The sequence below is a fragment of the Lepidochelys kempii genome, chromosome 3 (assembly GCF_965140265.1).
Source record: "Lepidochelys kempii isolate rLepKem1 chromosome 3, rLepKem1.hap2, whole genome shotgun sequence".
NCBI classification, from domain to species: domain Eukaryota; kingdom Metazoa; phylum Chordata; order Testudines; family Cheloniidae; genus Lepidochelys; species Lepidochelys kempii.
This window is the reverse complement of record NC_133258.1, coordinates 93,337,749-93,352,876: the sequence shown is the minus strand read 5'-3', so window position 1 is coordinate 93,352,876 and position 15,128 is coordinate 93,337,749. Positions and strand designations below refer to the sequence as shown.

The window sequence follows — 15,128 nt, the reverse complement described above, 5'->3', positions numbered from 1 at the left end:
AAAACTGGATTCTATACTGGCATTCATATTTTCCTTATTAGCGTAAGCTGAGCCAACAACTTTTAGTTTTAAAATATCCTTCCCATAACTAACAACAAAACCATGTTTGCTTTAGTGCCACTGTTACAGACCAAATTAGTGGTGTAGCTTTGAAGACTAAAAACATGGAAAACTTATTTTAGGGCCAGCCTGATGGTAGGTTTATACTCTGCACTACCATGCAGGAGACCTAGATTTGACTCCAGGTACCACTCCCTGGACTGGCCAAAGTTGAAAGTGCTTCTGAGACAGGGTGTTCAGATCTTATAGGGAGCTAGAGATTCATTTCTGACACTCAGGAATTCCTCTGATTTGCAGCATTCAATAGTGGGCTATGAAAGGAGCTCAGCCAATCCTTCCTAGCCAGGAAAAGGTCCCCACAAAGGTCTGGTTCCCGCAAATCCTCACTCAGGGTATAGCTGTGGCAGGCAGGGGTGTGAAAAATCCACACCCAGGCATGCCATAGCTATGCCAACTGAACCCGTGTGTAGCTGCAGGTCGGGTGGTGGAAGAATGCTTCCATTGATATAGCTACCACTGCCCAGGGAGATGGTGTTCTTACAGCAATGCACAAGCCCTTCTGTTGCTGTAGGACGCATCTATACTATGAAGTTATGCTGGCTTAGCTATGGCCCTGTAACTATGCCACTATAGTCCCTGTAATGTAGTCTTGGCCTTAAGCTCATGTGTGATCCTCAGCAGGCAAATGAGTGCTTAAAAAAGGTTGAGATGCGGAGCACTGTGAATATAAGCACAAGATAAAAGCATTATGATGCGTAAACCTCTCAGGCCTTATTCCTACTGGTGGGCAGGAGTCACTTGGTAGCTCTATAGCAGTCCTCTGGTTCATGCAGGACCTGGTCTCCGTGAGCTCCCTTTCCTTCTCTTCACTTTCACTTTTGCTTACAGGTGCAATAGGCCAGACCTGTGCTGTGTATGACCAAGTCTTGAGGATGAGATATAACATAGGACAAAAAGGTAAGGTGTATATGATGCCATTCTTTCTCAATATTCAGCTTCAAAATAATTCCAGACTTGAAATAGTTCATAAATAATCACCCAACTTCTGTACTGCATTTTCATTCATGGCACGTCTTGCTTTACAATATTGCTATCATACATATCAACTCTGGTCAGTATTATATAATACACTGTCTGCAGGAAAGGCTCAGTCCTTCAAAGTGCAGAGCACTTTGGTGCCATTGAGCAAAAGGACATGAACATGTGCTTAAAATTAGGTACTAGATGGGAGCAAGAATGCTCAGCATTCTGTAGAACAGCATTCTAACCTGTGAATATATGAGCTCCAGCAATGGTGTCTGGATGACATCTCCGAGGGAAACTTGCTCTAATTTCTTTTCTTTTTTTTTCTTTTCCTGTTTCTTTTCCTGTTTCTGATTCACCCATGAGTCTTTTCTATGCTTTGTGCTTGCCATTTAATGTCGAGTCGTCATTATATTATATTTGTCTGTAATGTTGTTATTGGTGCATTGTATTCTTTGGCCATCTGAGCATGAATTTTCTGCCCTTTTACATCCAGTCCGGTGAAGCGAGCCATCCACCCTGAAGAACTTCACTTGACACCCTGCTTTTTTGGAAACCACCAAATCAATCTTTCATATTAATGTAATCATTTTGTTTAAACTAGTTGCTGACATCCCTAAGCAAGGAGAGCAGGAGAGTGATCTCTCTCCTTGGCTCACTGGAGATGAGATGTTGTCCAACAGTTAACCTGATTTCCAGAGCCACTGACACTGAAAGTGCCTAAATGTGTTTTTTTCCCAGCATCTAAGTTTGAAAATGTTGGTCCTTGCAAATGATCCTCCTTTAGACCAAATGAACCTAATTCCTACTGCACAGGAGCTATGGCATTTTGCAGAGCAAGAGACATGATTCCTGAACCCACGCACTTAAGAAACACAAGAGTCAAGCTACTGGGTCTAGCTCCTGTCATCAAAGTGTATTTTATTATATTTAAAAAAAAAATTCTAGACTATTCTCTCTCCCAATCCAGGCTTCTATTACTTTGTATGAAAATCAATCAGCACGTTACCGCAGACCAGAAAGCAGACTGCTAGTTGATATATTTACCTTTATTGGCCTATCACAGCATAGGCCAATAAAGAAATCAGGATTAGACAAAATGTTTGTGTTAAATTAACATCAGTGGTAATTTTTGTATTCCCTGATCTGAAGTCAGTACATTCAAACAAAACAAAATAGAAATACCACACCAAACTTGCCATCTTAATCAATCTTTTTTTTTCCTGAAATGCTTGATGTTAAGACTGATCAAAGGAACATTTCAGGGCTGAGGCATAGGAAGAATGAACAAAGCAAAGAGATGAGCCCCAGTACCTCCAGTCTTTTCATCCTCTTTTTATATTCTTTATATTCTTCCATATTTATATTCCATTAATATTCTTTTTAATTCTTTGCATTAATCCAAACCTTGAATATGTTATCTGCCCGCTCATCTTCTTAGCAATGAATTATGCATAAAGTTTCAATAGGAACAATGAACCTAATTAAACTAATAATACTAGCCTCAGGAATACAGGCTAGCATAAATACAAAATGTCTTGAATAGATATGTAATATATTGAGTTAGAGAGGAATCCAAATCAAGACCCCTTTTGCTCCAAACATCCTCTGAATTTTGGAGGAAGCTCAGATCAGGTTGCAGACCTGAAGTTTGCAGTTGGCCCCTATATCCAAAATGGATCACAAAACAAACCTGGCTCAAACCCTTCTAAACTCTGAGTCTTTGATCCAGCAAATCATGAAAAGTATATGCTTAACTTTAACTTCCAATGATCCCAACTTTGTGGTTCAGGTCCATCCCTATTTTGAAATAAGAGGTTGCAATGTCATTGCCTCCTTTTGTTCCTAGATGGTATTTCAGAGCCCCCACCCCTTATCTAGTATATACTTGTTAGCTGCATGTACCATCCTAACAATATAGCCCCGAGGCAACAATTAAATGCCATGAGAGGCAGTTCAAGCATCTGGCCCAAGAGGCCTATTAGGTATATGAACAGGTTGAATTACCTGGGAGAAGTCCACATGAAAAGACTAAAGAATTTGCATGAAATAAAATGTCTAAGCACTTATTTACTTTCATAAAGCTCAGACCTTCCATATGAAACACTCTCTGCCTCTCTCATTTATCCCATCTATGTGGATGGTGTTCTGGGATTGTGCTCAGTTATATGTATTCAATTCTTGTTGAGTAGGTAACAGCTCATTTGATTTGGCAAAACTTATTTCCCAAATATTTTTGCATTGGTATGAGATCATTAGAGCCAAGAACTTTCAGTGCAGACTGAGAATTCTGGTTCCCTTGCTGCTTTGGAAGCCCCTAGTGTTCTTTGACTCCCACTCAGAACAATTTGCTGAAAGTTGCTGAGTCAGCTTCTCACAGTGCTGCTGGCTTTCTGCCACCAGAACTGCAAGACTGTGTGCTTGATTCCAAGCCCATTGACGTCAATGGAAAATCACCCATTGCACATTGGATTGTATCGAATTTGAATGGTGCCATTAAAAAATAACTTATAATCTAAAGTACCTCTTTGACTAAAAGCGATCCACAGCCCTGAACACTGGTGAAAAATATTGTGTCCAACCCTGGTCTCACTGAAGTCAAGGACAGAGTTCTTTGGTGCAAATCCATGGTGTATAGATGACGGTGGTGCAAGATTGGGTCCATTATGAAAACAACCTGCTCCAGAACCTTTGGATAAATTAAAATCCATCTGAAAATCTCAAGTTAAAAACAAGTTCTCCCCACCCCCAAGTTCTAAAAAGTAGGTTAATTTAAATTTCTCCCATTTTTTTTTTATTTTCGTGTGTCTCTGCACGTTTGGGTTCCAACCGTGCATGGAAACAGAAAGTACTTGAAATCTGGCAAGAGAAACTGATTCCATGAATCTTCCCGACCAATACTGCAGATCAAAGAAAATCCAGTGCGTATCTGAACCAAATTGTCAGAGGCTCACCCACTGCTTTAAAAGTATTAGGTTTCCCTTTTTTCTCTCTAGATCTTTAATGAAGTGTTGAAAATTGTATGTGTGTTTTAAATTAATAATTTGCCCCTTGTTCCCAAGTCAGATAATGAGCACATCCTTTCTTATTTGTTTCCTCTTTTCTTTGCTTTCTGTCTCACTGATTATAACAACAAAAAACAAAATTCCTCCCTTGGCATTAGTGCATTACCCAGCTCTAAACACTGAAAGCCTCTCCAGTCCTCTCCGCTTCATTTGGAGTTACATTAGGAATAAATTGGACCCAGTCCAGCAGAACTATCTGAAAAGGGAACAATCAAGCTCCCAGGGATTCTTTCCATTGATTTGCATGGGAACTGAATGTGGTCCAAAGCAGGTAGAAATTGTCACTTGTTCAGATATACACTGACTCCATCTGCTCCTAGCCTAGCTACTGGAGGAATTTGGTGTACCCTGCAGTGTTCCTGTCATCCTACAAAGCCAGTCTTGGTCTGGTCTAGTGAAAAATGTGGTTTGGAGACTGTGCTTTCAAGGGCTGAGCTTCCCAGACAGTATCTGGGCTGGGTGCTGTGAAGCTCTTGTTGTTATACACAGCAAGGAGCCGGATACACAATAAAATAGAGCTGTTGCAAGCCCCTTAAGTACTGCATGATCACTTAACACCACAATGTGTATGTAGCCTGCACAGGTGCTAGAACAAAGTGTTCCTCTTGCGATATTCTGCAAAACTTCAAATCATGAAAATTTGATAGCTTGTTCCTTTTAGAAGATAATATTGAGTGGCAGCTGTAGGTCTACTTTTTAGGTGGGACACTGTAATGTACCTCTACAGGTGCTCATTACTGAAGGACAATTTTGAAAGTGTTTCTCAGTTACAACTGTTCCATGAAGTCTATGAGCAGCTGCTACTTTTGGAGTCTTCTGTTGGAATGTGTACTGTGCAATCCGGGCACCAGAGCAACAGCCCGGCATGGATTCCTCATCAGAAGAATACTAATTTCAATAGACAGTGTGAATGCTCAACATAGACTTAAGAAGAATGAAAATGTATTTACCTCTGACTTAATGTTTATGAGTGAGACAATACCCCAGTGCTAGAGAGCCTCCAGCTCAAAATTGTAAGACATTGTCAAGTACTTATTCAATTAGGACTTTTTATTTTTACTCCCCATAGTTTTCAATGACTTATTTTTTAATGCTTTATTTTAATGTTTTAAAGGGAAGTTAGTGCTCAGGTAAGATACTGGACAGCTTGAAATCCTGTCTTTACCTGTAGAACAGGTCTAACATGACAAGCAGCAAATGCAAGCTTCCTCACATACTTCCCCCCATTACTTCAAACATGAACTGAGTGAAAGGATAATTTAGTTTCCTTTGTTATTTCATCTTTAGTCTCTCTGCCAAGCTTTCCAATTAAAATTAATATTGTTATATGGTAACCTGGCCACTAAGTACTAGGTCAAGACCAACAATTTGTTTCATATTAGGTGGCAGCTCATAATGACTTTTGATCACTACTGATCTGGACTGGATTTGAATGAGTTGACCTAATGTTGGAAGATTCTAAATTCCATTACCAAACCTCTGAGCCATCGAGTCACTATACTGAAGTATCCTTTTAAGAGCTTCAAGATTTGCATACCAATTTTGTATTTCCCAACTGTAGATCATTATTTTCTTGAGTTTAAAATGAACTTGAAATTTAACATAGTCTTTTTTTTCTACATATTTTGTGCACCAGCAACAATTCAAGAAATGTAACAGATGTGCTTTCTTGCAAGAACTCCTACAGAGTTTTGGCTCACACAGCTCTAGGAATAGTGTTTACATTAGTTAAAGTACAGTTTTCCTCTGAAAAGTCATTCCTCAACAGTGCATTGTGGGGCTCCATGTTTATTTTCTCTGAATGACTCCATATAAAATCAACTCATCTTTCCTATATATTTCTATCTGCAAGCTCATCCTGGAATCTAAAGTCAAGTTGGGTTCTTTCTGGTTTGTGTGCCACCATCAGGAAAAGAATGGCAATTGGATCTTAGTGAACAATTCTGATGATGGTGCATGAGATAGAAATGAATCCGGCTCACACCCCCATAGCTGTGTTGGCTCTCTACCAGAGTAACCTAGTATTCGGTGTGTTATAAATCCCCTTTGTGCCTATCGACAGAGCATTGCAGATTGTTACAAGCAGCTGGAAATATTTCTGTTTATGCAATTACTTTGTTTCGAATCAGCGTGGTAGAAGTCTGACTAGTGCAGTAAGAAAACCAATTTTCTGTCCCATGACAAATTTTGAGATTAAAAAAAAAACCAAAATAGGATGAGAAGCTAACATTTTGAATTTTTTACACAATGAAATTTTCAGTTCAGTCAAAACATTGCATTTGAAATTTGAAATGTTTCAATTTCAGATATTTATTTATGTTTGAAATATAAAGTAGTGTGAATTGTGAAGCAAAGTAATTTTGAAACAAAAACAGAAAACTCACAGAAATTGGGTCTTCTAACATTTTTGAAAGATTTTTTTTCAAATTTTTGTTGGGAATGAATTTTCATTAAAATCAATCCGATTTCTTGAAAAACTTAGTTTTTGTCAAAATGACTTTTAATTTCAGTTAAAAAGCTTTTGACCAGCTCTACTTCTGACTAAAATCCTGATTTAACACCAGCATTTATGTAGGAGAAATGGATGTCTATGGCGAAACTACCTCTTTGCAAAAGACAGTGAGAACCAAGGTCGAGTGAAAAATCTGTCATAAAAATTGAGCAGTTTATAAGATGGGAGCAGTGGGCAAAGAGAAGTAAGATGGAGGCTTCTCATGAACCATAACTGAACACTTACAGGACAAAACAGAGGAAGGACTATTGTTTGCAGATGTGACCGTAGCAACAAAAGAACGACGTGATTACCTGACAAACAAACTGATCGCCCTTATGTAAAATTGCTACAGAATTCCTCAGTAATTATCTAAAGGAAAGCATCTTGAAATAGTTGTTTTGGAACAGTAGTTACCACAAACACCACAAGAGAACCATTGTAAGCAGTCATGCAGAATGCATTAGTACATTTTATATGGGAATAAACCAAAATAGATCAAAGAATAAGTTGTACAGATGAAATGGAAAACAAACTAGTACTCTAGAAAACAAATGCAAAAATGCTGGATGACAATCATAAATTAAGTATTTCCAAAATTTATCCGGAGAAAAAGCAAATGATTGTGTGACATTCAAGTGAAATGTGTAATGCTGAAGAAAGAGTGAAGTTCTACATGAGATCATTAAACCAGTACTAAGGGTCTGATTCAAGGCCATGAGGGTCTTTCCTTTGACTCTAGTTCAAGCTCTAATGGTTGGACTGAAGGATGAAAATCTGTTGGCTAGATCTGATAATACAGGCTCTTGCACTGTACTGCTAGCATGGCTTTTTCAGTCACAAGACACCCCAGCAGAAGGTACAGAACTGCATATTAAAAGGCTTTACATGGAAATTGACATTTTATGGGAGATGAGAAATGATGTTCAGTTAGACATACTGAGCCAAATTGTGTTCTAAATAACACAATTCAAGTCACTGGTGCAACTGCAAGTAGGCTCTAACCTTGTGTTCTCTTCTCTTGGTGTTGTATACTATTGTCTAGAGAGTTGCTGTGACCTGTTCACCAGCAACCCTATTTGATCCGAATGGTGGCTGAATTTCCATGGTGACTGAAGTAGTATCTATAGGTTGAATGTGTAGTTTATAAATATGTTGAGAGTTTTGTGTGAAATGTGGGTCTAAGACTGGGGACTGAACTGCGGGATCTAAGGTCCACCTCAAAACTCACCACCTTCCATTCCAAGTGCAAGGTATATTTTATTGACCTTGCATCCACTAATAAAAACACACATACAGCTAACATAAAATAATTATAATAATTTAACATAAAATCCACCTGCAGTTTTCCCATTAGGGAGACGAAGAAGGAAGAACCACTCACGAAAGATGCTAATCATGCTGCCTAATGTACTATTGGATAGAGTTCAGATCCCCAGTAGTGAGCATTGCAAGAGAACTCAGAATAGAATGGGTACAATTCATTTTTGTTCATAGGACTGCTACAAAACCTATGCACCACTAACGCCCTATGTTCATGTATACTGGTGGTCTTAAGTGATGTAGAAGCCTTCTCCTGGTCCTGTGAACAAAAATAAATGTCACCATTTCACTGTGTATCCTCTCTCTACTAGTGGGGTTGCAGGTGAATGTGGATTGAGTGAGAAATTGAGGGACTAGGATAGAAACAAAGTATTATTGTGGTGAGTGGTGAAACCTGATGCCAGCTCGGGGGGGAGCAGGAGCTGCTGTGTGAGGGCTCTGGCTGAATTAAAGTTTGTTGGATTTTAGACAATGTGATCTTGCTTCATTCCTTCAGAGCCCGCTGATGTTACAGTGTTATCCCCATTTCACAGAGCAATGAGATTAAATGTTCTGCCAAGAGTAACAAAGGAAGTTTCTGTCTGAGCCAGGACTAAACCTACATCTCCTGAAACCCCAGCCAGTACCTCAGCCACAAGACCATCTTTCCTCTCTATACTTACAGCACATGGATGGATAAAATGAACTTTATATACCACCAGGGCACCTTTACTTTAACAATTAAAAACCACAGCTTTAAACATATGGGGAAAGCATTAAAATACCAAAAGTATTTAGATGAAACCATACCTCAATACATTGAACAAGCTTCTGATGCATTATAGTATATATTTACACCTGTGTGTGTGGTAGAAATGTTATTTTAACAGGCAGGGAATGCATTAAAACAAAGCGATTTTTTGGTTGGCTCAAACCTAAACTATTGGCACTGTGTGAGGAAATCTCAAATGTATCCCATGTGTTACAAATGCTTCAGTAGGGGCTGAAGATGAGCTTTCATCTCACTGAGCTATGCATCTGCATCAAAAAAATCTTCATTAAAAACCCCAGTATTTATTTTTTCATGTCATTATTCCAGTTTTAATGTAAGAGTTTGGTTTCCACACTGATGTCAAAGAATGAACGGAAAAATAAAGAAACCCTTAATAACTCTAATAACAGAATATGGTGACAAGAAAATTTTCCATTACTGAATTTTTTTTGTTAAACCAGTATCATTTTTCTTAGAACAGCTGATATATCATTATTGTTTTATTTGTTTTAAAATATTTGCTTGCCAAAAATGTACAATCCATCCTTGAACTAAAAACAGAACACGTCTTCAGATTCCTGGCTTCTCTTTCTTAACTGTAATTTTATTTTCTCCTCTCTGCTACTCCTATTGTGTTAAGTGACTGCAACTTTCTGGGATGGGGATAGGAAAGCCCATAAAGCACTAACTTCTCCACCCTTTTACTGTCCAGCTGTGTGGGATAACTACGACTACACTTAGCTTAGCACAACAGAGGTGAAGTCCTTTTTTACCCTTTATGACTCAGTTCCACTCCCTCACTCACAATGTTTTTTAAAACTATGATTTCCTCCAGACCTCTTACAACTCAGTCTCCCATATCTTCATTGACTAGTTCCTCCTGATTGCTGTACTATATTGAGAGAATACAATTTGATACATTAAAAACTTTCTTTATACGGGTTTGGTGGTCAGATCAGAGGACTAGGAGTCAGGACTTTTAGATCTTCTGTTGCTAACTCACTTTGTGACTTGGGCAATTCACAACCTCTCCATGGCCTGGATAATGGGTAAAACTACCCACTTCTCAGTGGTAGTCTGAAATTTAATTAATTTAATTAATACCTGTCAAGCACCTTGAGGTCCCTATTTACATGAAAACTATAATTGTGTTCTATTTGGTCTTCTTTACAATCTGACAGACTTCATCAGAGACCCAGTTGTGGTATTGTTAGAGTTTATATCCAGCCTTACTCTGTTATTCTATATGTCTATATGGTGCCCATCAACATGTGATCTCTGTTATAATGTATCATCCTATTATATACTACAGTCATTCTAGCCCAGACTTTCGATTTACTTAGTTTGTGAGGTGAGCCCAATGCACTGAATGCAGATGAAAATTCTGTATTTGCAACTGAGAATTCCCATCTGAGCATGTACATCAGGTGTTGAGTGTGCACAATGGAAACTTTGAACTCCAGTGCCTCCATTTTTACATTTCTGGGGTGTGAGCCATTTCCCATTGAAGCCAATGGAAAGACTCACATATAGCAACTGGAGGTTGGCTTGGGATCTTGATGTTTTCATTACCTTTCTGGATACTTTAAACATTTTCAGACCTTCCAGTAGTCTCCTGAACCTGTGCTGTATAAACATTATTGAACTGCCCATTCTTTTGTGTAGCTGGATTCATTTAATTAATTTTTACATTTTATGCATACTTTTTGCAGCTCATCTTAACCGTTAATGAGTTCTTGCCTAAGTTTCTCCAGTACAGAGCATTATACTTCTTTAGTACTATCATCAGCTACCAGTGAGGAACAGCAGTAATGGTACCTGTCAGGAAGATGTTAAGTACCACGGTACTGACCATCAGTTCCTAAAGGTTAGGAACTGCTCAGTGTGGCTATCATTTTTTAAAGTGATCAGTAGCCTATTTGTAAACCCCCACTCAAATGAACTATGTGAGGACACACCCCTTACCTGCTACCCCACTGATGAATCAGCATCGAGACGAACCAGAAACCCTCCCCTAGATGTATGCCAAGTCCCATCTTACGAAGCATGCACGGTGGGTGGATTTTTTGTTGTTTTACTTCCTGGAGTAAACCTGGCCCCTGACCACAACTGTGGACCAACCAAAAGCAGGATGGGGGTGAAAGACATTCTACAGATTGCCCACACTCCCCATCACTCAAGGGTGCTGTAACAGTTTTTATAGTGGGGGTGCTGAGAGTCATTGAACCACCCTATATATAATGGACACCACTTCAAGCCAGAGGGTGTGGCAGCACCCCAGCATCCCTATTTCCAGCACCTATGCCTCCACTATCAGTCTTAATCTATGACTGGGGTGTGAGCCAATCAGGGCTTGTGTGGGGAGTGGGGCCTCTAACACTCTGACCAAGGAGAGTGGGTATGTTGGCCAGCTTATGAAAGAGGCCATCTTGTCTGAATACCATACTTCTGAAATTGGAGGAAAGAGAGAGAGGAAGCATTGATTCTTGCATCCCCTCCATGAGCAATATGGAGTTTACTTTACCTTTTTTGGTGCTCAGGTGCCTGCAAAGAAAATGGTACAAAGCGACAGCTCAGAGGATGGACTCAAGGACAGTCCCTGGCTCAGTCTTTGGTTGAGACTCCAGAACCTGACTGGAAGACCGGGGCAAGGATAAGGCAGTTTATGAGTACTATGCTCAGGATCTAGAGCAGACCCTAAAACAGAGGGAGAAGACATCCACCAGTTATCCTAACCAGTGTTGAAGCATGCCATGTATGAGGATACAGATCCTCTGTTGAACAATTAGAACCATGGTGCTAAGGCATTGGTAAACATGTCGAAGGGGACGGTAGGTGGATGAGGGTGGTGTTATTGGTAAAAGGAACCAGCCATAGCAACTTAAATCTAAACTGGCGATTTACATATGTTTCTTTGTTATTTGAAATCTCTCATCAGTGGGATGATTGTTCTTCAGATGTCCTTGAGAATCTGAACAGTGGTAATTCTGCAGGCACAAATACCATGTTGTGGGGCCAGTACCCTCCTGTCACCCTGGGGGTGGAGCAAGGGTGTGGTAGCCCCGCGGTGAAGCGAATGGGTTTGTGCCTGGCCTCAGGGTCGCTTAGTCCAATGGCCAGAGTCAATAGGACTGCCCTTGGGAGCAGGATGGTGTGGCCTACTGGCCAGAGCCAATACAACCACCCTTGGGTGCAGGATGGTGTGGCCTAGTGGCTGGAGTCAATAAAACCACCCTTGGGTGCAGGGTTGTGTGGTGTAGTGGCCAGAGTCAATATAATCATCTTCCAATGCAGGGTAGTGTGGCCTAGTGGCCGCACCTGGGGGCTGTCACCAGAGGGATGGCGGCCCTGGTAGGGGGGCCCAGGCCCGCCCGACTCTACCAGGCCCCGACTCAGGGCCCTAACAGTGGCGGAGTGGTCCACCACTGGGTCAGTGGGGAATCCCACTGAAACACGCTGACCTCATGAGGGTGGGAGGTACCACTCACACACCCTCCCTGGGTCACTTCCTACCAGCTTGCTTGCAGCAACAGTCCATAGGGTATTGCGTCCTCCAGGCTCTTCAGCGCAGGATGCTCCCTGGGATTCTGCTGGCGGCAGGCTTCTGGTCCGGGCCTCAGGCTCTTCAGCTCCCATAGGCAAGAGCTGTAATGGCTCCTGGGCTGGAGCCTCTACTAAATATCTTTCCTCCTTGGCAGTCAGCCCAGACTGAGGTAGGCTTCTCCCTTTTATACTGCAGCAGCTGTTGGAGCATGCCCAGCAGAGTTGAGGGGGCATGGCTTCTGCTGCTAAGAGCACTGCCGTCACCCCGTCTGTTCCACTGTGGGGCCAGTCCACCCTGTCATACACCCTCCCCCTCAAGAGAGTACCTGTCTGGTGTCCTTCCTTGTTGTCCTCCCTACCCTATCTAGAAAAGAAGTCGGTGTTGGTGCGTGCCTTACATGGTCGATGGAAGACCCAGAAATCGTATGGCTGTAGGGAGAGATACAAATGCATGATCCAGGCATTGGTGTCTTTCATGCTATTAAGCCAGTGAAGGGGTGCGTGGTCTGTAATTAGTTGGAAGGGGTTCCCCAGTAAGTAATAACGAGGGCCTCCACGGCCCACTTCATGGCTAGCACCTCTTTCTTGATGGTTAAATATCAGGTCTCTCTGGGGAACAGTTTCTGGCTTAGGTATAGGACCAGGTGTTCTTCCCCATCGACTTGTTGGGAGAGGACAGCCCCGAGTCCCATTTCTGAGGCATCCGTCTGTAGGAGGAAGGACCTCGTAAAGTCTGGGTGGGTTAAAACTGGCTTATTGGCTAGACATTCCTTCAGCATCTGGAAGGCCGCCTTGCACCTCTCAGACCACCGGACCTTCTGTGCTAGCAAGTTCTCGGTCAGGTCTGAGAGGGGGGCTGCCAGCGTTGTGAAATCAGGTATGAACTGGCAGTAATACTCCACCTCTCCTAGGAACTGTCTCACTTGCCTCTTTATAGTGGGGACAGGCCAGTCCTTTAGGACTTGCACCTTGCCACAACCCACTGTGTACCCTAGGTATATCTCCTCCTGTTGACCAAGGTGACATTTTGCTGGGTTTGCCATGAGCCCAGCTTCTTTTAGGGCTCCTCACACATTGGCAATGTGTCGGAGAGGGTCCTCCCTGTTGGCACTATATATCACACTGTTGATGATATATACCACAGCGTACTGGTTGTGGGGCTGCAGGATGGAGTTCATTAGCCGCTGGAAGGTGGCTATGGCTCTGTGCAGTTTGAAAAGCATCCTCACAAAGTGAAATAGGCTGAATGGCGTAGGGAGGGCCGTCTTCGCCCTTGAGTTTGGTGTAAGGGGTATTTGTCAATACCCCTTTGTCAAATTAAGCATGGACAGGAATGTAACCCTTCCTAGCCTCTCTGAGAGCTCCTCCACATGCGGCATGGGGTACACATCAAAGCAGGAGAGGGCGTTGAGTTTCTGATACAAAAGCGAGTGCTCCTGTTCGGCTTCAAGACTAGGACAATCGGACTACGCCATTCGCTCCTTTATTCTTCCATTACCCCTAGCTCCAGCATGCAGTCTTTAAATGACTGCTTCTCGGAGCAGCTGGTACAGGAACCCACAAGGGGAGAGGCAATTCTTGATCTAGTCCTGAATGGAGCGCAGGATCTGGTCCAAGAGGTAACTGTAACAGGACCGCTTGGAAATAGTGACCATAATATAATAACATTTAACATTCCTGTGGTGGGAAGAACACCCCAACAGCCCAACACTGTGGCATTTAATTTCAGAAAGGAGAACTATGCAAAAACGAGGTTAGTTAAACAGAAATTAAAAGGTACAGTGACTTCAGTGAAATCCCTGCAAGCTGCATGGACACTTTTCAAAGACAACATAATAGAGGCCCAACTTAAATGTATACCCCAAATTAAAAAACACAGTAAAAGAACTAAAAAAGAGTCACCGTGGCTTAACAACCATGTAAGAGAAGCAGTGAGAGATAAAAAGGCATCTTTTAAAAAGTGGAAGTCAAATCCTAGTGAGGTAAATAGAAAGGAGCATAAACAGTGCCAAATTAAATGTAAAAATGTAATAAGAAAAGCCAAAAAGGAGTTTGAAGAACAGCTAGCCAAAAACTCAAAAGATAATAACAAAATGTTTTTTAAGTACATCAGAAGCAGGAAGCCTGCTAAACAACCAGTGGGGCCCCTGGATGATCGAGGTACAAAAGGAGCACTTAAAGACGATAAAGTTATTGCAGAGAAACTAAATGAATTCTTTGCTTCAGTCTTCACGGCTGAGGATGTTAGGGAGATTCCCAAATCTGAGCCATCCTTTGTAGGTGACAAATCTGAGGAATTGTCACAGATTGAAATGTCACTAGAGAAGGTTTTGGAATTAATGGATAAATTTAACAGTAACAAGTCACCGGGACCAGATGGCATTCACCCAAGAGTTCTGAAATAAATCAAATGTGAAATTGTGGAGATATTAACTATGATTTGTAACCTGTCCTTTAAATCAGCTTCTGTACCCAATGACTGGAAGATAGCTAATGTAATGCCAATATTTAAGAAGGGCTCTAGAGGTGATCCCGGCAATTACAGACCGGTAAGTCTAACTTCAGTACTGGGCAAATTAGTTGAAACAATAGTAAAGCATGAAATTGTCAGACACATAGAAGAACATAAATTGTTGGGCAAAAGTCAACATGGTTTCTTTAAAGGGAAACCATGTCTTACTAATCTATTAGAGTTCTTTGAAGGGGTCAACAAACATGTGGACAAGGGGGATCCAGTGGACATAGTGTACTTAGATTTCCAGAAAGCCTTTGACAAGATCCCTCACCAAAAGCTCTTAAGTAAAATAAGTTGTCATGGGATAAGAGGGAAGATCCTTTCATGGATTGAGAACTGGTTAAAAGACAGGGAACA

The 15,128-nt window shown here is 41.4% G+C and overlaps 1 long non-coding RNA gene across 1 annotated transcript in view; it reads left to right on the top strand.

The window, feature by feature from the left end:
- The first annotated feature begins 974 nt into the window (after positions 1-974).
- Positions 975-15,128, top strand: part of LOC140908984 (uncharacterized) — a 132,163-nt gene continuing 118,009 nt past the window's right edge. Inside the window, exon 1 of the long non-coding RNA XR_012158039.1 lies at positions 975-1,017. This is a non-coding gene — a long non-coding RNA (uncharacterized lncRNA). The remainder of the gene's footprint in view (positions 1,018-15,128) is intronic.